The 24,946-nt window shown below is 40.8% G+C and overlaps 1 long non-coding RNA gene across 1 annotated transcript in view; it reads left to right on the top strand.

Moving 5' to 3' along the window:
- The window catches only part of LOC130841275 (uncharacterized), a 100,674-nt gene extending 76,003 nt beyond the window's left edge, over positions 1 to 24,671 (top strand). Inside the window, exon 3 of the long non-coding RNA XR_009050214.1 lies at positions 24,552 to 24,671. This is a non-coding gene — a long non-coding RNA (uncharacterized LOC130841275). The remainder of the gene's footprint in view (positions 1 to 24,551) is intronic.
- The last annotated feature ends 275 nt before the right edge of the window (positions 24,672 to 24,946 follow it).

Genomic DNA, 24,946 nt, shown 5'->3' with positions numbered 1-24,946 from the left:
TTGGCTGTGACAAGGCTGGTTCAGAGGATGTAAAGTCTTCTGCAGGACTGCGCACCCTGTGCAGTTGCTAATTTTGTTTCAGGGGGGAAACACTTTCACGTGGTTAAACCTGCAACATGCTGGTGCTAAGCACTGGATAAAAACAGTGAACATACAGTCGGTTTAACGAGAGATGCTTCTGCGGGCCATTGTGAGTGCCTTGTGAGTAGGGAGTACATAAGTGCTTTACAAACGGAAGGGACGTGGACCTGTCCTGCAGTGAAAACTCTGGCTCCCGCACCCTCCCCTAATTCCGCATCCTATCTCCCGACCCAACGTGTCCTGCCCTTTCTGTTGGTTCCTTGAGATGCAAGCTCCCTCCTTCTGCACCTGTTCTGAGCTGCTGGAGCCTCCTCTCTGGCCCAGCTCAGAGGGCTTCCCTGCTGTCTGCTTTCTGATTGGCTTTTGCCTGATGGGTACCAGAGGGTTGGGGAGAGTAGAAAGTTGAGACATCCCTTCCGCACCACTGTTCCATGCTCCTCTATCTCTCTGCAGCCATGTCCTGCAGAGACTTTTCTCTCTCTCTCTCTCTCTCACCTTCTGGTTTCCAGACCTTCCTTTTGTCACTAATCTCCCTACCTCTTCCTGGTTTTCTAGAAGCCTTCCTCCAAGTATCTTTGCACCACGGCCCTTCAGGTCGCCTCAGTTTACCGCCACATGATGGGACCCTCGGTCCCCCTGAAACCCTGACTCAGAGACGGAGAACCACACTGATGTTAGTGTCTTGTGAATCCATCACAACCTTCCCTCTGCAAAGGTAAGCGACTCCAAACACAGGTGGGCGTGCCCCACACTTCTTTGCCCCAAAGATGTCTTACTGTCCCATACTTCCTTCTACTGACCTTTAAAATTTTTTGAATTTGTTTAACTTAGCAGTATATCCTGAGCCTCTTGTCATAATGCTACAGAGAGCAATTCTTAAATATGGTATTTTATGAAAATGGAGATTTCCTGCTTACCACACAGGGGGAATGATTGATGTAAGCATCAGATTCCATATAAAAAATGCAGCAGTAATTTTACCGTGTGCACCTTTTCCATAAACATGTGGATGTGCTATTCCTAGAAACAGGGTTTCTGGAGATGCATCTGGTATATTCACAGACATTTTAAAAGCCTCCTTTGCTAAAATTCAGTTGTAGTAAGTTATAGACCCACTGGAAAAGCAGGAGGACATTTCAGATGTGCTAGTAGAAGAGGAAGTCACAGTCAGCTTAGTGTACTTTTAATTCATAATACCGCTTTTCGTGGATGAATTTTACACATTTTATATGACTAATAATAATTGATACTTCACTTTTTGTGAACGCCTTGTTTATTTGCATTATCCTTGTTTCCTATTGCTTTTCTGGATTTTTATAGGCACATACATATTTTTAGGAGATATTTATGTATTTGGAATATTAGCCCTTCGTGATGTGATATGCAAACATTTCCCCAGATTTTTCTTGCTTTGCTTATTTATATTTTTGCTATAAAGACTATTACAAATCTTGTGAGGTGGATGGACCTAGAGTCTGTCATACAGAGTGAAGTAAGTCAGAAAGAGAAAAATATCATATGCTAACATATATATATATGGAATCTAAAAATATAGTACTGATGAAGCCAGTGGCAGGGAAAGAGTAAAGATGCAGATGCAGAGAACGGACTTGAGGACACAGTGGGGAAGGGAAAGCTGGGACGTAGTGAGAGAGTAGCACTGACATATACACACTAGCAAATGTAAAACAGATGGCTAGTGGGAAGCTGCTGCAGAGCACAGGGAGATCAGCTCGATGCTTGGTGATGACCTAGAGGGGTGGGATGGGGAGGGTGGGAGGGAGGCTCAAGAGGGAGGGGATATGGGGATATATGTGTACATACAGCTGATTCACTTTGTTTTACAGCAGAAACTAACACAGCATTGTAAAGCAATTATACTCCAATAAAGATCTCAAAAAATAAATAAATATCTTAAAATTATAAAAGAAGACTATTAGAAAACCATCTTAATCAAATTTATCATTACTTTATGACTCCTGTATTTTGAGTTTTAAAGGTTTTTCCAAGTTTCAACACCAAGGTACACACTTGAACACCAAGGTCTAACAGTTGTCTTTATAAAGCAAATACACGTCCTGTGTTCATAAAACAGTTGCATTGTGATTGATAAGTAATGCATAAAATGGAATATTATATATTATGCATATAAGTATTCTAGGCTTATAAGCATATAATTATAATAAATATCAGGCATCATTTGTCTCCCTGTAAACAAACCTTTAATTTCAGCGGGGCTAGATTTTTGAGGGGCAGACATGCCAGTTAGGGAATGGCTATAAAGTAAGAAAAATAGGGTCTCTCACATGTTTTAAAGGCAGGGGTATTTTTATGAGTATCAAACATGTTAACTTACGAGTGTGGCATAGTTGACCTCATAGGTTATAACACGGCAGGGCTTCTGGGCCCTGAGTAGCTTTGGGGGAATCTTTGTCAACTGAAAGCTCAGCCCTACCTTTTGATGCCCCGGTCGGAAAAACCATCAATGGAAAACCATGTCCCTGTCCTGAATGCAAATTAGATTGTAAGCATAATGCAGCCTTCCATAAAGAAATATCTGGAGTAATCTAGTAGTTTGGGATTAACAGATACACACGACTATATATAAAATAGGTAAAGAACAAGGACCTACTGCATATAGCACAGGGAACTATATTCAATATCCTGTAATAACCTATAAGAGAAAAGAACCTGAAAAATTATATATATATACATATATGTTTGTGTGTGTGTACAGATGATATATATCTGAATCACTTTTCTGTAAGCCTGAAACTAACACAACAGCATAAATCAACTATACTTCAATTAAAATAACACACACACACACACACATATAAAAATGGGTGTGAAGTTCCCTGTTAGGTCAGGCCATATAACTGGTCACACAATTTGTCAGCACAAGGCTTTGTTAACCACAATGTGAGAACCCACAGCACACCTCAAGCTATGCTGAGGGCTCGTGTTGTGTATAATACTGGGTTCTCTGTCATTTTATGCATTAAACCAGCAAGAAATTCATTAAAACTATCCCCTGAGAATCAGTTATTTTGGAAATGAATTTCCAGGAGACGGGTCACAGGTGATGAGTGAACACCATCTTGAGTTTGTTTGTTTGTTTTTTGATTGTATTTACTTATTTACTTATTGGCTGTGTTGGGTCTTTGTTGCTGCGCGCGGGCTTTCTCTAGTTGCAGAGAGCAGGGGATACTCTTCATTGCAGTGCATGGGCTTCTTATTGAGGTGGCTTCTCTTGTTGCGGAGCAAGGGCTCTAGGCACTTGGGCTTCAGTAGTTGCACCACGCAGGTTCAGCAGTTGTGGCGCACGGGCTTCATTGCTCCGCGGCATGTGGGATCTTCCCGGACCAGGGATGGAACCCGTGTCCCTTGCATTGGTAGGTGGGTTCTTAACCACTTCGCCACCAGGGAAGCCCACAACCTGGAGTTTTGTTAACCAAGAAAATCCCAAAATGAACAGCCTGTGTTTGTTTAGCTGCCTGACCACGAACACCTTGCAGGCGTATGTTAGTCTGCCCCACCCCGTAAGCATCCCAGTCACTCAGACCGTGACCCCCCCAAATACCGTGCGTTAACAACACACGTGAGTGAGCCTCGCCTTCATGACATGTGCTGACATATAAACACAAACGACGATTCCGGTCAGGAAACAATAAAGGCAGAGCACTCAGGAATAGAACTGACCTAGGAGAGGCGTGTGGATTTATAAACACAAAGGAGCCCTTTTTTGGTGTTTTGGCTTTTCTTGGCTAGAGTAATTCAACCACATAAATCCCAGAGCCCCACACAGACCTAATGAATTGCAGCGTCCCCCCAAACATGGTCAATGGGGGTGCTACATGTTCAGTGACAACGTCTCAAAGGACCCACCCCACAGCGCATCTGCTTTCAGGGACCCACTCTGTCCTCCACTGCATCCTGACTTACAGCTGCTTACGGATGCCAGGACTCTGTTCTGAAGACCATTTCTATGGCATCACCAGAAGGCAAATGTGTTGGTCTTCTCTGCCAGGAGGCTGAGATGCAGGCAGGTCAGATTTAAAATCTAAAGACAGGGACTTTCCTGGTGGCGCAGTGCTTAAGCATCTGCCTGCCAATGCAGGGGACACGGGGTCCGTCCCTGGTCCAGGAAGATCCCACATGCCGTGGAGCAACTAAGCCCCTGTCCGGCAACGGAGTGTAGCCCCTGCTCCTTGCAACTAGAGAAAGCCCATGTGCAGCAACAAAGACCCAACGCAGCCAATAAATAAATAAATTTAAAAAACATTAAAATAAAAAATAACAATAAAATCTAAAGACAGGAAATCATGCTTGAACGCTTTACAAGTGCTCTGACAGCCTGGATGTAGAGCTGTCTGGGATTAAAATTTACTATCTATGGGAATCTTAAATATTTCATATTGCATCTGTTGAATTTTTGTGTAAGCAAATATCTTATCCTTATTGTACTTTATTTTGAAGACAGTGTTCACAGCTAGGCATCTTATGTGTTTCAGATATGAAAGTCACCCCCCAAAACCCAAAGATAAGGGAAATAGTCTAAACCACACATCCCATGGGCCAAAGCCATCTTCCCACCGATTTTTGTCAATAAAATGATTGAGAAGAGTCATGGCCATTCACTCACTATTTTCTACCCCTCCTTTGTGATACAACAGCAGTGTTGAGTACTGTAGTTTCAAGAGAGACTGTAGAGCCCACAAATCCAAAAAAAATTAATATCTGGACCTTTAGAGACAAAAAAAATGCTGACTCTTGATCTAAGTAGTGAAGCTTCACAAATACATAGAAACCTTTTATTTTCCGCACTCATGTTATTACACCACTTTGAGAATGCAGTGTTTCTTAGTGATATATCTGTTCTAATTAATGTTGGGGCAAAAGTGTAATTTTTAAAAAAATTTTTATTGGAGTATAGTCGATTTACATACAGTGTTGTGTTCGTTTCAGGTGTACAGCAAAGCAAATCAGTTATACATATACATACATCCGCTCTTTTCTGGATTCTTTTCCCATATAGACCATCACACAGTTTTGAGCAGAGTTCCCTGTGGTGTCCAGTAGGTCCTTATTCGTTACCCATTTTAGTCAACCCTTATCTCCCCATTTATCCCTCCCTTGATAAAGTATAAGTTATCAAGTTACACTTTCTACTCCATTGCTATGCATTTATGCGTAGACTTATTCTGAATAACATATTGCATATTTGAAAATTTCTGAGAGGAGACCTTAAGTTCTCATCACAAGACAAAAAAATATTGGTGACTGTGTGTGGTAAGGTAAGGGATATCTAGTTAGGGTGGTGATCCTTGAGCAGTATATACAAATGATTTTGCAATATACACAAGTATCGACTCCTTATATTATACACCTGAAAGTAAAACAATGTTATTTGTATTAGTAAGGGGGATAAAAATAGAAATGGGGAAACCAACAGGAGAGACACAAGTTAGGATGAATGAGAGCAGAGGCTTAAACCAAAGACAGTGGGTTTTCATGAGAAGTGGGAAAAATTAAGATATATTCTCAGAATTACCCATCTGTCATCAATCAGTAAAAAATGATTCATGACACATCTGTGAATTCACCTGGTAACTTTTAAACATAGCTAAATATGTATGTCATGTTGTTTTATACACCTGTATACACTTTATCTGTATCAGTACCCATCCTGATTTTAACCGCTTTAGGTTAAAAACAAAACTATTTTCTCTGGAATTATGCGTCAGTTGAATGGTCTGAAGCTGCTCTGTGAAGTGGTCATGGCAAACTTTACATACAAAACTCCTTCTCATTCCGCTTTTAAAGTTTTACCTTTCTTTCTGTCACCTCCTGCACCCACTGAAAGCATTAGGAGTAAGTCTGGTTTTTAATATTGTTTTTTCCAAAATTCACAGTAGTTTATCCTAGATTGACAGCATTGGAATTACTTGGTTAAATATATGAGCAGTTGAACAGGTTTTTGGTACACGTTGCAATAGTGCTCTTCACAATAGTATTCAAGAATTCCCATTTCATCTTCAATAAAATGGGAAAAAAAACACTTTATGTTCGATGAAAAATGCCGCAGAAAAGTTATTACTTTCATTGAGCTGGAAAAGGAAATGGTTAAGACATTTACTTGAAAATTCTGTTGATGTGTTAGATGTTTTTGCAACATGCTGGATTTCTCTTTGTTCTCCTGGGTTGAAGGTGGGAGAGATTGGGTAAGAAATATATTTCAGCTTTTAAAGAAAGTTTTACTTTTCTTTAAGCAATGGAAAATCTATGAGTCAATCAAAGTCCTTTATAGTTATGATTCTGTGCTTCTCGATTGTTCTATATTAATTTGTGGTGGATAGAATACAACTAGTAGACCCTCGCTGGAATTTAATTTCACACTAGTCCACCCACAGTTTGTACATGTTCTGTAAACAAACCCTTGGTGAGCTAAGAAAGCTCACATTTTAAAACCCAAGCTGAGTTTTGAAAATTTGAAAAACCTTCTTCTTACTTACAATGCTACCACTGGCATAGCATTTTTTTTGGGGGGGGTACACCAAGTTCAATCATCTGTTTTTATACACATATCCCCATATTCCCTCCCTCCCTCGACTCCCCCCACCTCGAGTCCCCCCCACCCTCCCCGTCCCAGTCCTCTAAGGCATCTTCCATCCTCGAGTTGAACGCCCTTTGTTATACAACTTCCCACTGGCTATCTCTTTTACAGTTGGTAGTATATATATGTCTGTGCTTCTCTCTCGCTTTGTCTCAGCTTCCCCTTCACCCCCCGCCCCCCCAAACCTTATTTTTTTAATTATATTATAAAATGGATACTTTTACATTTCACATTGGTAGGAATAAAATAGAATAAATAATCTAAATTGTGCTTGGGGTTTTTATGGGCTTTTAGTTACTTATCAGGCACATAACCTAGGGGTGAGTCTATTCAGTTTTGAAGACACTACCTTGTTAGTCTTAATATTCATAAATATGAATAGAATGCCAGCCATCGTGTATTATGATAGAAATAAACACTCAACGTATTAGTCTGGGTTCTCCAGGGAATGAGGACCAATAAGATAGATATGTGTACTGTATCATTTATATCTATATATCTTTGTATCTGTATTGTTAGAGGTTATAGACCAGCCCCTTCACACTGTTTCAAAGATGAACAATGCACTTGCATTGGTCAAAGACATGCTGAGAAAAAGGACCAATAGGATATGTTAGATGCATAGGTTTAGCTGTAGATACAGCTACATAGATTTACCTACCGTAAGGAATGGATTCGTGTGTTAGGGGAACAGAGGGGTCCTGAGATCTCTAGTCAGCCAGCTGGAGATGCTGGAAAGCTGATGGAATAGTTCTGGTCAGAGTCCAAAGGCTGAGACCCAGGAGAGCCAGTGAAATAGTTCCCAGTACAGTTCAGAGTCAGGAGGCCAGAGAAGATGAGTGAGCCAGCTGGAAGACAGTCAGACGAGCAGAGAACATTATTTCTTTGTTGTTTTTTTTCTTTAAGAACTTTTATTGAGATACAATCAACATACAATAAAGTGTACAATTTGATACTTTTTTCTTATTAGTAATGTGTATATGGCAATCCCAATCTCCCAATTCATCTCCTCCTTGTCCCCCACTTTCCCCACTTGGTGTCCATATATTTGAGAACATTATTTCTTATTTGACCTTGGAGTCCCATAACCTTCAACTGATTAGATGAGGCCCACCCACGAGGGGCACAGCCATCCGCTGTACTCAGCTCACTGACTGAGATGCTCATGTCATCCACACATGCCCTCACGGGCACACCCAGAATCACGTTTTACCAAATATCTGGGCACCCGGTCAGCCAGGCTAGTTCACATGTAAAATAAACCTTCCCAATGGGTGAACACACACACACACACACACACACACACACACATATAAATCCATGAATATACAGGAATAAGTCAAAAATTATCTGCACCCTGGCTGTAGAATTTATTTTAATTAATTTTTTTTTTAAGTTCTGGTTCCTCTTCTTTTTTTTTTTTTTTTTTTTGAAGAGGATAATTTATTTATTATTTTTTGGGGGGGTACACCAAGTTCAATCATCTGTTTTTATACACATATCCCCGTAAGAGACACAGCACTCTGTCTATCGTCATCAATTATGAGGTTAAAAATAAGAAACTTAAAAAAAAAACACATCTCATACGGAAATGGGAAGAAGCATTCAAAAATATATAGCACGACTACATTATTTTTTCTTTTTCTTTTAAGTATTTATTTAGTTATATATAGCATGACTACATTATTTTTTCTCTTTCTTTTAAGTATTTATTTAGTTATTTGGTTGCTCTGGGTCTTAGTTGCGGCAGGCGGGCTCCTTAGTTGCAGCAGGCAGATCCTTAGTTGTGGCATGCGGGCTCCTTCATTGTGGCATGTGAACTCTTAGTTGCAGCATGCATGTGGAATCTAGTTCCCTGACCAGGGATGAAACCCGGGCCCCCTGCATTGGGGAGCACGGAGTCCTATCCACTGTTCCACCGGGGACGTCCCTAATTTAGTTCTTCTTAAAATACAGCTTCTAAGTGTTAGTATCAGAGTGGTGAGTTTCTCAGGTTAAATTTGATAACTGCATACTCTCTTCAATACCTTCAGTTATTTAATAAATGTGATCAGGAGACTCAATTTTGAAAGAAGCAAGTTTGCCCAGAACTCATTTGTTTAAATTCTTTTTCTCCAGTTAAATAAAGCAGGCATAAGCTCTCACTGAATAATAATTGATTGGAGATTATTTCTAAGAAAATTAGTTTTTTCTTACTAGGACATTTTAATTGAACTCAAATCGGGAAGTATGATAATATAGAAACTATTCTAGCTCTAATTACAGTAATATATACTGAGAGAACGAGAAGGAATCAGCTTTAATTGGTATGACGTCACATGTGAACATAAACATATTACAAACACACTTAATATCATTTAATTGCGTATTAAATGATAATTGATACAATTAAATAAAATATCACACATGTGCCCTTTTTGACATCTAAAAACTGTCTAAAATCCCCGTCTCTTACCTGTGGACACGTTGCATGGCTTCCATTTCCACTTGATTGCTGAGAGGAACTGAATAAACAATCAAAACTTGATTTCCAGCTTATCTACGAAGCAGAAATAGAGTCACAGACGTAGAAAACAAACCTATGGTTACCAGGGGATAAGGCAGGGGGAGGAATGAACTGGGAGACTGGGACTGACATACACACACAACTATATATAAAACAGATAACTAATAAGGACCTACCATACAGCACAGAGAAATCTACTCAATACTCTGTAATGACCTATATGGGAAAAGAATCTAAAAAAGAGCGGATATATATGTATGTATAATTGACTCACTTTGCTGTACACCTGAAACTAACAAAACATTGTAAATCAACTACACTCCAACAACAACAAAAAAATGAAAACAAACAAAAAACTGTTGACTTCCAAGTAGAACGTCACCCCTGCACCCCCAGACGGCCTCTCACATGAGTGAGCTGAACCAGGGAATCACGAGAGAACTTTGGACACTTAAAGGAAGCCCTAAACCATCAGCCTGAGACGTAATTTTGATTGTTTTGTGGTCTTATGGTCTCCAACAAAATTGACCATTTCCAGCGCAGGAGAACTGAGGAAAATTCCAGTCAGTTTCCCCTGGGGACCAGGGCAAAGATGAACACATTCTACCCACTTTATACAGATGAACTGCAGAGAGAAGCCCATCTCACAGACATCGTATCAAAACATCTCCCCTCCATATAGTCCCACAAAATTAGAGAAACCAGAAGGCACAGAGTGGTGAGAAGGAGATGGTTCGTCCAGCTGCCGTATTTGGACGATCAAACACCCCAGGGCTCTCCTGTGACACATTTCCAGTGTCCTCAACGATGGGGAGGCCCTAGAGTGTGAACGTCCAATTAGAGAATACAACTGTGCTTAAAACACCAACAACTGATGGGTGATGGAAGCATAAAGCCAAGGGAAAAAACGTCCCTGTCAAACGATTCAGCATAAAATTAGTTCTAACCCTTTACTGGGACAAAGGTTTCTCAGCCTCCGCACTACTGATATATGGATCTACCTAATTCTCTGTGGTTGTGGGAGGTGGGGGGGCGTCCTATGCACTGTGGGGTGTGGGGTAGCATCCCGGGTCTCTACCCATCAGATGCCAGGAGCTCCCCGACCCCAGCTCTGACAAGGAAAACTGCCTGAAGACATTGCCAAATGCCTCTGGGGCCGGGGGGCGGGCAGTCTTTCACCAGGTGAGCAGCCACTGTTTCCAGTGACTCCAGACCTGCCCTGTGATTGTAACGCCCTCCAATTTCTCAGATGTCATTTAGCCACAGCTTTTAAAATACAAAGTTTCAGCACGGTGTATGCATCAAATGAAGTGTGACCAATGAACGAAAATTAGCGTTGTATCGTGTTTGAGGAAGACTTAGCTTCTCCGTTCCTTCACCATTGATACTGCCGGCAACTTGCAACAGGAGAGGCACTTCCCTTCGGGGTCGTGGGGCAGAAAGGATTTGGCGGGGTGGAGATATTCATAAATATAATTGGTGACAAATGTAAGAGGGCAAGAGAGAATGAGAGAGAGAAAAGAGAGAGAGAAAGGAGAGAAAGAGAGAGAAAGGGAGAGACTCTGGGCAGATGTCCGTACACAGTTAAGGAGAGAAGAGGCCCCAAAAATCACACGTTTAGGGGCTCCATTTGGGGCGGAACACAAGAGAGGTCACAGACTGTCACCAGCAGGAAAGCAGAAGATGTCAGGACAGACTCAGGTCACCAGCGTGTGACGAGACCACTCGTGAAGGTGGTTTGGTCTCCAGCTGTGTGGCTTCAAGGAACCAAGTCCACAGAAAGGGTAGATTTACCCAGAGCTGTGTTTTGTTCTGTTTCGTCCCAGTTTCTTTTTCCTGAGTTTTCTTGGTTCAGCTGGACCCCAGGAAGGGGAGGTAAGTTGAGGCTGTAAACACACGAGTCACCTTGCAGTGGATGCTGTGTAAGGAGGAGAGGAGACCCAGCGGGGGGCCAGGACAGACAGACCCACAGGGTTGGAAATGGCCTGGAAATCAAAGGTTCTTCAGAGCAGGCTCAGAGAGGGGGTGACCCTGAAACGGGGGTGGGGGCAGGTTGCAGAAAGAGCTACCTGAAAGCAGAGGGCGTGAGCGTTGCTGTCACCTGGGATGTGGAACCAGGAACAAGAGTCTAGAGGTGGGGAAAGGGACAGACCCATGCAGGAGACAAGTTCAAGGATGTGAGGGGACAACCTTCTAGAAGCACCAGCTACCTATACATTGAAGTGTAGACAGGATTTATGGCATTGTACTGTGAAAACCAGGCAAGATATAGTTTATACAGTATTACTTTAAACAGATATACATGTGTATGCAGCCTATATATAAAAATCTATCCCTCTATAATGTGTCTATCTGTTATCTATCTATCATCAATCTATCTATATCTATCATCTATCATCTATCTCTATCGATCATCTACCCATTCCTTCTATCATCTCTTTAACATCTATCAAATCTACCAGTCTTTCATCTGTCCATATCTATCATCTATCTATCCATTCATCTTTCTTTCTATTTATTTACCCATCAGTTCTATCTGTCTATCTATCTATCTATCTATCTATCTATCTATCATCTATGTATCTATTCATCAATCTGCCTACCCAGCCACACATCCATCCATCCTTCCACCCATCCATCCTTCTATATCTATCTACCTACCTACCTACCTACCGATCTATGTATCTCTATCCATCTATGTGTAAAGGAAAATACAAATTTTAACATTGTGCTTACAGTGAACATACATGTGTATGCCCTTCCGCACTTTTCTTTATATCAAATGTTAAGAAAGCATGTGTTGCTTTAAATAAGAACGAGTTATTCCTTTGCCTTCACAGTTTCTCAGCTGTATTCGCCTCTGCCTGTCACTTGTCCTAACACAGCTCTTATTGGTAAAGCACAAAAAGGATGAGTTGCTAAAAGACAAGACCGCACAGCATCTCTCCCGTCTGAGTCAGAAAACGCCCAGAAATCGTGCCACAGCAATGAGTTTGTAATCAGCAATGAGTTTGTAATTCTCGTCTTCCAAGAAATGATCTGTGACTATTTTTAAAGACCTTATTGTTTTAGAGCCCTTTCAGGTTCACAGCAAAATTGGGCGGAAAGTACAGAAGTGTCGCATTTACCCCCTGCCCCAGTGCATGCACAGCCTCGCCTGTTATGAACATCCCCACCAGGTGGTACGTTTCTTATAATTGATGAACCTGCATTGACACGTCGTCACCACAGTCCATCGTTTAGAACAGGGGTTTCTCTTGGTGTTGGACGTGCTGCGGGTTTGGGCACGTGTACAAAGACATGGACCCACTACCAGAGCATCATACAGAGTAGTTCCACGGCCCTGAAAACCCTCTGTGCTCCCCCATTCACCCTTCACACCTCCCCCTCCTAACACCCTGACAACCACTGGTCCTTCTACTGTCTCCATAGTTTTGCCTTCAGAATGTCATAGAGTTACAACCATACAGCGTGTAGCCTTTTCGCATTGGTTTCCTTTGCTTGGTGATATGCTTTTAGGCTTCCTCCGCGTCTTTCCATGGGTTGCGAGTTCATTTCTTTTCAGTGCTGAATAACATTCGCTTGTCTGGATGGACCACAGTTTACTTATCCATCCACCCAGCAGAGGATATCTTGGTTGATTCTAAGTTTTGACGGTTACGATTAAAGCCATTGGGGCTTCCCTGGCGGCACGGTGGTTAAGAATCCGCCTGCCAATGCAGGGGACACGGGTTCCACCCCTGGGCTGGGAAGATCCCAGATGCTGCGGAGCAACTAAGCCTGTGTACCACAACTACTGAGCCTGCTCTCTAGAGCCCATGAGGCACAACTACTGAGCCCACGTGCCAAAACTACTGAAGCCCGCACGCCTAGAGCCCGTGCTCCGCAACAGGAGAAGCCACCGCACTGAGAAGCCAGCGCACCGCCATGAAGAGTGGCTCCCGCTCGCCGCAACTAGAGAAAGCCTGTGCTCAGCAGCAAAGACCCAACATGGCCATAAATAAATAAATAAAAATAAATCTTTTTTAAAAATTAAGAAAAATAAAGCTACTATAAACATTCAGGTACAGGTTTTGTGTGAACATAAGTTTGGGTAAATTCCAAGGATTTTGATTCCTGGATGTTACGGTTAAAGTTTGTTTAGTTTTGTAAAAAGCAGCCGAAATACCTTGCAAAATGACCGGACGAGTTTGCATTCCCACCAGCAATGAATGAGAGTTCCTGCTGCTTTAATTCTTGTAAAGAAAACAACCATATTTCTTCATATAAGGATTATGTAGTCAAGGCCCTGTAGTCTTGCATACTATGCATGTGTGTTACCTATCAAATATTCTAGTCACAAACAAGAGATCCGTACGGATAGAAGCAGGACAAGTTCACCTGGTCTTTCAACATCATGCCTGTGCTCTCCACATTTTTTAAAATTATTTATTTATTTATTTATTGGCTGTGTTAGGTCTTTGTTGTTGCACATGGGCTTTCTCTAGTTGCATTGCACAGGCTCCTCATTGCGGTGGCTTCTTTTGTTTCAGAGCACGGGCTCTAGGCGCATGGGCTTCAGAAATTGCAGCACATGGGCTCAATAGTTGTGGCTTATGGGCTGCAGAGCGCAGGCTCAGTAGTTGTGGCGCACAGGCTTAGTTGCTCCAAGGCATGTGGGATCTTACCGGACAAGGGCTCGAACCCGTGTCCCCTGCATTGGCAGGCGGATTCTTAACCACTGCGCCACCAGGGAAGTCCCCATGACATTTAAAAATATCACATTTTTGTATTATTGTCTATGACTACGTGACACATTGTTTAGGTTTATCTTCAAGAATGAAATGGCTGCTGGGAGGCTTGCTAACGAGCTAAAGGTTAACTTTCTGTCAAGCTGAAAGTCATGATTGCTGTTGATCTGGCTGCAGGGGTGGTGGTTAGAACACGTTCAATCACAACTCTGATTCATGGGGTGGAGGAACCTGTGAGAGGAGAACAAATGAGTCTTTTCAGTATTTCTTTTCTTTCTTTTTTTTTTATTAGTGAAGTTGTTTTTCTTGTTGTTTTGTTTTTTAATTTTATTTATTTATTTATTTATTTATTTATTTATTTATTTATGTATTTATTGGCTGTGTTGGGTCTTTGTTGTGCACGCGGGCTTTCTCTAGTTGTGGTGACCAGGGGCTACTCTTCGTTATGGTGCGCGGGCTTCTCAGTGCGGTGGCTTCTCTTGTTGTGGAGCACAGGCTCTAGGCATGCAGGTGTCAGTATCTGTGGCTCACGGGCTTCATTGCTGCAAGGCATGTGGGATCTTCCCGGACCAGGGCTGGAACCCATGTCCCCTGCATTGGCAGGTGGATTCTTAACCCCTATACCATCAGGGAAGCCCGGGTATTTATTTTCTACGTATCACTTTACCCTCTTTAAACATCATTGAACACTTGCAGCCGTGTGTTCTGCTGCTGTGTCAGGTATAACATATTTTTAACAAGTGGGGAAAACACTATCGTTAAGTTGAGAACAACGCAAATTACAGATATGAGCTGGAAAACATTTACAGATGGGAGAAACTGATCCTAAAATACTACCTACGTAAAACTGAAACAAATACACTGTCCACAGACATATATATTACTACCTGAAAGTGGGACAGGCTGGAAACCAGTGAATCAAATCCTTCCTACAATTCCAACCAATAGGTTTACATTTTTAATAATTTCTTTAAAAATTAAATTAAAATAGTTTTGGAATTGTGATTACCCATTGCCTACTTTTCAAATCTTATTGTTAAAGAAACACTTTATATCTTTTTTGATGAGCTGGATAACAGGAATATCTAGATGAATGGACTGTTGAACAGAAGCAGTTTCTTTTGTTTGCTGAGGTTGAAACTATTGGAACAATGTGACCAATATCTTCTCCAGTTTGTGTGGCTTATGAGGTAATAGTCATTGATCGCTCATTCTCTATTTCATAATTTTATATAAGTTTTGCACTTTCTCATAATTCCAAATTTTAGCTTTGCCATTTTCAGCATGGTAAGGTTTTGATCCACTCTCTCCAGTATTGGAATGGTGTTCCACTTGAGATATATGTATTTGCACATATTTCATAAAATACAACTGAAGCCTTTATGTTGTCCCTTTATTTGGACTTGTAATAGTACAGAAATTTAATGGACATCATTTTTGGCCCACTGCTATTCCTCAGGACAGTGTAAATCGTTTTCTGAGTGCAACAGAATGCTCCTTCCAATCTAGTTAGAGGAATCTTTTTCTTGCAATTTCACAAGGTAGTCTTACGAAAAATGAATTGGCTTGATTGAAAGAAATGATGACTTGTATTCCAAAAAGGACCAAACTGAAAATCACTGACTACTTTCTGGAACAAATGAAAAATACAGAGTATATATTTTAGTGTTGTGGAATTTCTTTACTTTCAAGTATTTTGTAGACCATCATCATTTTTTCCTACTAAGCAATGAAAGAATAAAATAAATATATTTTTAGAAGCAGTGGTGTTTGCAATTCTGCAATCAACATTAATTACTTACTGGACAGTCTGCTAAAGTTTTTTTTTTCTTTTTGAGCAAAGCTTTTGCATATGTTATTTATTTAGAATTTACGTAGTGAAAGAGTTAGCAAAATAGTTTTTTTATTAGCAGTTTCCTTTTACTGAGTAATTTTTATATGAACAGGGTAAATAATCATGTAACTTTACCTTGCTTTTACGAGATAAATTCAATTTGAGAAGATAACATGATGTTGGTTTCATCAAAGAGAATAAAGAGAGGCCATAGTTGAAAACACAAACAAGAATATAGAGGCAAAAATAAGAAATCTTTACGTTCTTGGCACCAAAAAGATCACATCGATCTGGAAATCCTGGTGATGTTAAGTTTCTCGTGTCTGTGTGCAAGCAGAGTAGAGAAGGGAAGGTTACTGAGGGTGGTGGTATAAGGGCCAGTCTTAGCTGTCCACCTGGCTAGGCTCTGGTACCCAGTTATCCAGTCAACGACTAATCTGCATATTCTTGTGACATTACACTGCACAGGTGGGTAACAGCTGCAGTCAGTTAGCTTTAACTCAATCCAGTTCTTTTAATGTGGAGCAGGAGTCATCCAATCGGCTGAAAAGGCTTAAAAGCAAAAATTTATGTTTCTTTGAGAAAGAAGAACTTCTTCCTCAAGACTACAGCCTCCACCATTCCAGCCTGGAGTCTTGTCCTTACAGATTTCAGACCTGCCATCCTCTGCAAATTGCTTGAGCCAAGCCCTTGAGATTTGAGAGATACATTGAGAGATGACAGGTAGATAGACACACATAGATAGATCAGTAGATATAAATAGATAGATGATAGATCGATAGAACTATAGATAGAGATCTATATAGATACTGATGGATAGATATAGATAAATAACAGATGATAAAGAGATATATGAATACATAGATCTAGACAGATGGATAGATAGATCTAGACAGATGATGGGTAGATGGATGGATGGAATAGGTAGGTAGATAGATAGATAGATAGATAGATAGATAGATGATATATAGATGACAGATAGATGATTGATAGATGATAGGTAGATGATACATATAGATAGATCAATATATATAGATTATAAATAGATGATAAATCGATAGAGCCATAGATAGAGATCTATACAGATACAGATGTATAGATAGATATGGATAAATAATGGATGATAGAGAGATATTTGGGTACATAGACTTAGATAGAAAGGTAGATAGGTAGATATGTTGAGTACATAGATATAGCTTCCTGGCTCTGTTTCCCTGCAGAACTGATAAAGGTGGGGATTACCAACCCCGATGACCCCAGTTGATATAAGGCTGCCACGGCCACTGGGAACCGATGCGTAAGTCCTAATGCTGCCACACCTCGTAGAAAAGCAGGTGGACCATTAGAACAACCTAACCCAGTCAGAGCCAGCAGAGGTTTCTGGTGTGCCTCAGTGGGTCGCTCCAACAGTTGGAGACTCAGAAGAGGCTGAGGGCACGGGGCGGGGCATGATTGCTGGAGGGACCTCAAGGCAACTGTGAGAACTGGACTTGGTACCCATGTGTTGGTTCTCTCCTGGTGGTTTATGTGTGTGTGCTTGTGTGTTGCCCTATCTATGTTACATGGGTCGCAGCCTACTGTCACGTCATTACCACCCATTGAAGCGGGGTTGAGGAGAGAGCAGGGGGCCCCACGCTGGGCTGGGTGCAGAGCCTGGAGGATGATGGGCTTCCCTGTGTAAGGACTGGTGAGGACTCTCTGTGTCCGAGCTTACCCTGCACAGACAGTCTGCCCCTCCCTCCGTGCGGGCCGTCCTTCTGTGCCACCGAGGCAGGAAAGCTCAACGTCCCGTCTCCCTGCTTTCTTTCTAGCTGGGGGTCTGGGTGAAGAATAGCTGCTCCCATTACTTGAACATGGAGAGAGAAGCTTGGTGGAGACCTCCTCAAGCATCCTGTCTTCTTCTGCAGGCGTGCAAGTTCAGGACACTCCTGTCCTCTGGAACAACCAGTGCCAGGGCCAGTCCCAGCTCAGGGGCTGTAGCAACGTCACCACTGGTGGTCCTGTCCAGGAACCCTGAGCCCAGAAGTTTTAGTGTGACCTGCAGGGCCTCTTTCGTGCTGTCCCTCCAAGCTCTAGGCTCCAGTTTCCCTGCATTCAGTCAGGAGCTGCTGGGGACATGTGCAAGGGGATTCCGTCCCTTCCACTGAAGCTTAGGGGATACACTGTGTTTTTCACTCTGCAACATTTCATCCCTGGTGCTTTATTTTTTTCTAATCAATTTTTATTGGAGTATAGTTGCTTTGCAATGTTATGTTAGTTTCTAACGTACAGCAAAATGAATCAGCTACGCATATACATATATCCCCTCTTTTTTGGATTTCCTTCCCATTTAGGTCACCAGAGAGCACTGAGTAGAGTTCCATGTGCTGTACAGTAGGTTCTCATTAGTTATCTATTTTATACATAGTATCAAATGAATTTAATAAAGCCCTGGTGCTTTTTTGAAAAGCAGTTCTACTTCAATATTTAAATGAAACTTTCATTCCTTTATAACATATCATAATTGATGTTTTTATCTCTATTAAGTTGTATATACATGTACAGACATACATACACACATCTGTATACATATAAGTATATGTAATTTTAAATAGATGTTTCATGGTGGTAAAAGTACACAACACAAATTTTGCTTTTTTAAAGTTTTGCTTTTTTTAAGGTAAAATGTGTATTTTTGTTTCCAATTTTTTTTCTGAGCCTTGTCACTGAGACATTTACAAAGCTCGTGCTTTCCTCAGAAATAGGAGATGGGCTGATTCTCTCTGCAGGAATGAGTGAAAGAATTAGGATATTTTTCAGAGAACAGAGGTCACTTTGGAATGTTAAAATCGTGAAGAAAATTTTCAGGGCTGGAGGTGGGGAGAGGTGACAAAATGAAGGGTTCCCATGCAGAAGACAAATGACTCTTTTCTGCTTAGCTGCAAAATGCAGATTTGGGAAGATTAGCCTCTGAAAAAGTATGTAAAGAGGACCCTTCTCTTGCATAGAGAATTTCTATATATTCACGTGGCCAAGAACCCTATTGCAGGACGATTAGGAAAATGATGTCGCCCTCCTTTAGGACTGAGGAGTTCTAAAAGGCACCAGGCAGTAGTCATCACTGTGCCTCTCTCTTGGCTTTTAAAAATGCTATCCAGTTCCATGTGCTATTTTAAGCTATTTTTGTGGAAAAAAAATCAAAATTCTCCCTAAAGTGGTGTAATATTCCATAGTCTATTTCTAGCTCAATTTTCCTTTCCTCCCAGTGCGCCCCAATGATCATTATATTTTGCAGTGTTGTACGACATGGGTTTCTTTGAAAGCTCTCATTTTACTGGCAAACACCATTCTGTTTTTGTTTTTTTTGTTTTTTGTTTTTTTTTGGTAACTAAGTAATCATTTACTTTATTTGCCAATATGTTATCTGTAACTGCATTCTAGACACATAAGCACAATTAGCATCATCTAAGAAGAGAACACTTCTCTGGCCTCCACTGTTGTCCCTATTCTAACGTCACTGACGTTGTGTTTCGGTTTTTTTTTGTTTGCTTTGTTTTTGGTTTTGTTCCAGCACTCATCAATTTTCATCATGTTGTAAACACTTTCATCCAGTTAAACCAAAGGTCTTTTCAAAAAGAATTTAAGGTGATTTACAAAAGCCATGATAACAAAAAGAAAAATAACAGGTATAATTAGAAGAGTTGGAATTATGGATTTTTGTACTTGTCTAACTTTTTTAAAAGTATTTTTTTTGGTGTGTAATTGCTTTACAATGTTATGTTAGTTTCAGGTGTACGGCAAATTGAATCAGTTGTACATCTATCCACTCTCTTTTAGACTCTTTTCTCATATAGGCCATTACAGAGTATTGAGTAGAGTTCCCTGTGCTGTACAGTAGGTCCGTATTAGTTTATCTATTTTATATATAGTTGTGTGTATATGTCAACCCCAATCTCCCAATTTATCCTTCACCCGCTTTCCACCCTGGCAACCACAGGTCTGTTCTCTATGTCTGTGACTCTGTTTCTGTTTTGTAAATAAGTTCACTTGTTGACGGCTCTTCTTCTTTTTCTCTTTTTTCCCTTAAAAATAACATTCTTTACAACACCTAGTAGGGGCACAATAAATTAATTTCTGTATATAATCAATACCTATTTCAAGTCATCCTTACTGAATGAAAATCAGCTCTCTCACCACTGCTTTCCATGCCTATACAATCAGCAGCCTGGCTTTCAAAGTCCTCCGTAGCTGATTCTGCTCTACTGGAGAGTCCACTTTCCTTCATTTAGAAAGGGGATTCTCACTCTTCCTTTATTCTCCAGCCAGGTGTATCTGCCCCAGGTCTATCCCCCATCAGAAGACATCCTTTCCCTCCTTGGAGAACCAATGTCAGCATGGTTCCCCTGCCTTTGACATGTGTTGTAGAACATCTTACCTCTTCTCCCTAGTGGTCTTGTCCTCTACAGGAACAACGCCCTTTGCCAGCAAAGAGCATGGGTGACATTCGTGCATCTCCCGACGACATGCAGAGAGCCATCCTGTAGGGTCTACTGGAGGGACAGATACGGGACAAACATCCTCCAGCATCGTGGGTGACATTGCAAGTAAATATTAAGTCCCCAAATAAATATACGTTAAACCCCCCCCAAATTATATAGCTTCATCCCCCTATGGAATTCTAACGTATTTAAGATGTATGTGAAGGAAACATTTCCAGATCCTGCGAATACTTGAACAATTAGTGCTTCGATTACACCACATGCATTGACGTTCTTTCAAAAATGAATAAACACAAGGCATTAACACTGCAGCTCACAATTTGCTGTTTCTAAGTATTTACAGGACTCCATTGACAATCGATTTAGACAAAAGATGGGTAGGTAACTTCAGGTCCTAATAAGGCTTTGAAAATGGCTCAGCTATAAAATATGAGAAAATAGTAGGAGGACGGTGTGATAAATTAAAAATTCAATATTCCATCTTCTTTCTCACCAGACCTCAGCTGATGCCCTCGTACTGATTTGTGCAATGTGAAAGATTTCTTCAGTAAAAAGGATCTTGAGTCAAATGGGTTATTTACTGGGCTCATTTGAACAAATGCGCCATTTAACCAAATTTCAAGTATTCGAGACATAAAAAGGAACAGAGAAGCCCTCTGATTTCCCCTCCCCACCCGCCACATTTGGTTCAATGTATTGCTAATCAAGGACCATTATTCCGTGCTCAATTCAAATGATTATCTGCACACTCTGTTCCGACTTCAGCATAATCACGCCTGATTTGTATGTGAGGAGAAATAGATTATTCTAGTGGAATTGCCCAAGGCTCAATTTTCACTTGAAAGACTAAAGGATAGGAAGTGGCGAGTGGCCGAGAATCTTAGCACCCCACCCTTTTGTGAATCCTACTTCTCTCCTGGCTGCATTATCTTGGTCTCAGTGAATTTCATGATGTCCAGACACATAACGAACGGCACCTCCCTGGTGTGCGAAGTTGCAGAGCTCCTAAGACCGTTGACATTTTACACTAATCCTACCAACTTTACCTGCTATTATTAATCTACCACTTCCTAAGCCCGCAGTCTGACTCAGGAGTTCTGATGAAGGGCTCAGTTCTTTGCATCTCTCACAGGTTAGTAGACATTTGGCTCTGGCTCTAAAAAGTCCACCAGACATTTGGACATTTGGTAATATATTTGGGGCATGAGATGTTTGGTCCGCAAACATCTGGTCCACACCGAAAGGTCCTGGATATCTGGTTCTATCCAAAACGCCCATCAGCATCTTTGGTTGACGCCAGATGGTTTTGGACAGGAGCGAATACCAAGGACGTTTTGGCGTGGTCCAAATGTCTTATGGGTGTTTTGGACAGGACTGAATATGACCAAATATCGAGGACCTTTTGGAGTAGACCTAATTGATGGAGCGATCTACGAACGTCTCATTTCATACCACATCGTGCACATGCTTGGATCTCTGATGCTGCTGCTGGTGAGATACTTCATGACCTTGAAGAGAAAAAGAACATCACCTCTAGGCAGTGTGTGACGCCCAACTTATTGCTGGCTCGAAGAAAATGACGTTTCATTGCCCTTAACCTTTCTGCTCCTTTTTCCTGGAGATGTCATACACTATTAAATACATTTTGCTGCGTTATGAACATAATACTGAAATCATATAACATCAACATAGTATATGTGCATATTATATAAATTATAAGATATAAATCATGATATATTGATATTAATAGATTACTGGTATAATAATATTAACGTTACAAGGAAATCATATCAATGACAAGTTTATTTCAAAACAGACACTGAAAAGAAAAATAAGACGAAATATTTTGAACTCAAATTTTTTAAAAAATATATTTTTCATTCAAATTTAAGTAATTCATGAATGGAACTAGAGACCATCATACTAAGTGAAGTAAGTCAGAAAGAGAAAGGCAAATCTGTAATATCACTTATGCGTGGAATCTAAAATATGACACAAAGGAACTTGTCTACAAAACAGAAACAGACTCACAGACATAGAGAACAGACGTGTGGTTGCCAAGGAAGGGCGTAGGGAAGGGATGGAGTGAGAGTTTGGGATTAACAGATGCAAACTAGTATCTATAGGATGGATCCACAACAAGGTCCTACTGTAGAGCACAGGGAACTATATTCAATATCCTGTGATAAACCATCATGGAAAAGAATATAAAAAAGAATATATATATGTGTATGTAACTGAATCACTTTGCTGCACAGCAGTAGTTAACACAACATTGTAAATCAACTATACTTCAATAAAAAATAAGTTATTGATGTGTAGGTATATAAAAATGTTAATTACATGATTTTGTACAAAGCCACTAGATACATAGTTCATAATTATTGCACTCCTGTGCCCAGTGGCAGAAGAAAATCTTTGTATCTGATGCCATGTATAATATCTACAATGTTTTCCATGAAATATTTCTATTTTCAGCAAATTTTTCTAAAGTTTTATGCTAGAAAATGCTATGTGATATTTTACTTTGTGATTGGAATGCAAACAGCTAGTATAGGAAATGTGACAGTGAGTGAACAGGAGTATTCTGTAGGGCTATGTTGTCTAATATGATAGCTATTCTCTGTGTATGGCTACTTAAATTTAAATACAAATCAATTTAAATTAAATTAAATTAAATGTTCAGTTCTTCACTTCAAGAAGCCACATGTCAAGTACTCACTTGTGCCTGGTGACCACCTTATTAGATAGAGTAGATATAAAACATTTCTATCATCACAGAAAGTTAAAAAGGCAGCCTTGATTTAGATGATAAAGATTAATTACGGTCACATATTAACATTCTACTTCCATTAACACTCAGACATAAGCAGAAACACACACACACACACACACACACACACACACACACACACACACACACCCCTGGCTTGGCGAGTGTTCATACAGAAATACAGAATTCCAAGCAAGAGTAAGGATTTGCAGTTAGTGCAAAAGAATTCTGCAAACAAAATACGAATGAATTCTTTTCATTCACAGAGGCAAAGAGACCTCGGATCTAGTGAATTCCGGTTGTAATCAGTCTAATGGGAAATTTATTTCAAATTTTGTGCAAAACATTAAAAAAAAGTTTTAATGAAAGGAAGAAAAAAATGGGAGTAATGGACATCAGGAATCAGAAATACTGGTGCAGTCGGCTTCACAAGCATTTCAGAATTCAAATACTTTTACTAACATGCAAGGACGTATATTATATTAGAGTAAAAACAAAAGTGAACAGAGATGTTTATAGGAGTTTTATCCCCAGTTGTCAAAACTTGGAAGCAACCAAGATGTCCTTCAGCAGTTGATGGCTTAATGAACTGTGGTCCATCCAGACAGAGGAATAACATTCAGCTATAAAGAGATGAGCTATCAAGCTATGGACAGACATGGAAGAACCTTAAATGCATATTATTAAGTGAAAGAAGCCAATCTGAAAGGGCTAATTACGGTATGGTTCTAAGTCTATGACATCTTGGAAAAGGCAAAGCTACGGAGACAGTTAAATATCGTGGATGGCTGGGCGGTAGTGGGGAGGGAGGGGTAAATCAGCAGAGCAGGGAAGTTTTTTAAGGCCCAGAAAATACACTGCATGATGCGATAATGATGTATACCTGTCACTGCACATTTGTCAAAACCTATAGGATATGCAGCGGCAAGAGTGAACCCTCATGGACACTACAGGCTCTGGGTGATGAAGATGGGTCCGCGTAGGTTCCCTGATGTAACAGATGCCGCACCTGGCGGGGGGATGTGGATAGTGGGGGCAGCTGAGCATGTGTAGGGGCGGCGGTTTGTGGGGGAATTTCTGTACCTTCTGCTCAATTTTGCTGTGAACATAAAACCAGTCTGAGCGCTAAAGTTGATAGCCAGCCCCACCCCATATCAGCGGGTTCCACATCCACAAATGTAAAACCATCGCAGATCGAAAAGGTTCAGAAAAAGATTTTTCCAAAGTTTCCCCAAAAAAACTTTAAATGTGCTGCCCTGCAGCAGTGATTTATATATCATTTACATTGTCTTTACAACTGTTTACGTAGCATTTACATTGTATCCGGTGTTAGAAGGCATCTGGAGATGACTTATTTCAAGTGTATGCGGGAGGATGTGTGTAGGTTATCTACAAATACTAGGCCGTTTTATACAAGGGCAACCGCAGATTTTGGTATCTGAGGGGGCCCTGGAATCAAGCTCCTGTGGATCCTGAGGGAAGACTGTTTTTTAAAACGTTCAGACAATGTTGTTTTTGTTTTACTTTCAACAGTCTTCTTTACTGCCAGGAACTTAAGAGGAGGAAAATGATCTATTATTCGTGGGTGAGTCAAAAATTACCCACACTCCGGTTATATGAAAACTTCCGTCAGCTGCACAGTCTTATCAGTGCTTTCCGTTCAAGGCTGCCGTCTCCCCCGTCACTGCTGTGTGGGTGTGAATGTGTTACCTCCGTTCATTTGTAACTGCAGTGAGAGCAAACATGGATGCCCCACCTGTGATGTGCACGGAAGAAGAGCAGCGTGCAGGGATCCGTTGTTTGTGGTCCGAGGGTTTGCACGTCCGCACACGTCTGCCCACCCTGTCGACACTCTGCAAAAACTTCGTTTTGAGATTTTAAAGCTCCTACCTACAGTCCTGATGTTGCTCCATCGGACTTTCAACTGT

The sequence above is a fragment of the Hippopotamus amphibius genome, chromosome X, assembly GCF_030028045.1.
Source record: "Hippopotamus amphibius kiboko isolate mHipAmp2 chromosome X, mHipAmp2.hap2, whole genome shotgun sequence".
NCBI classification, from domain to species: Eukaryota; Metazoa; Chordata; class Mammalia; order Artiodactyla; family Hippopotamidae; genus Hippopotamus; species Hippopotamus amphibius.
Note: the sequence above shows the minus strand (reverse complement) of the source record. Positions and strands in the feature narration are given on the sequence as shown.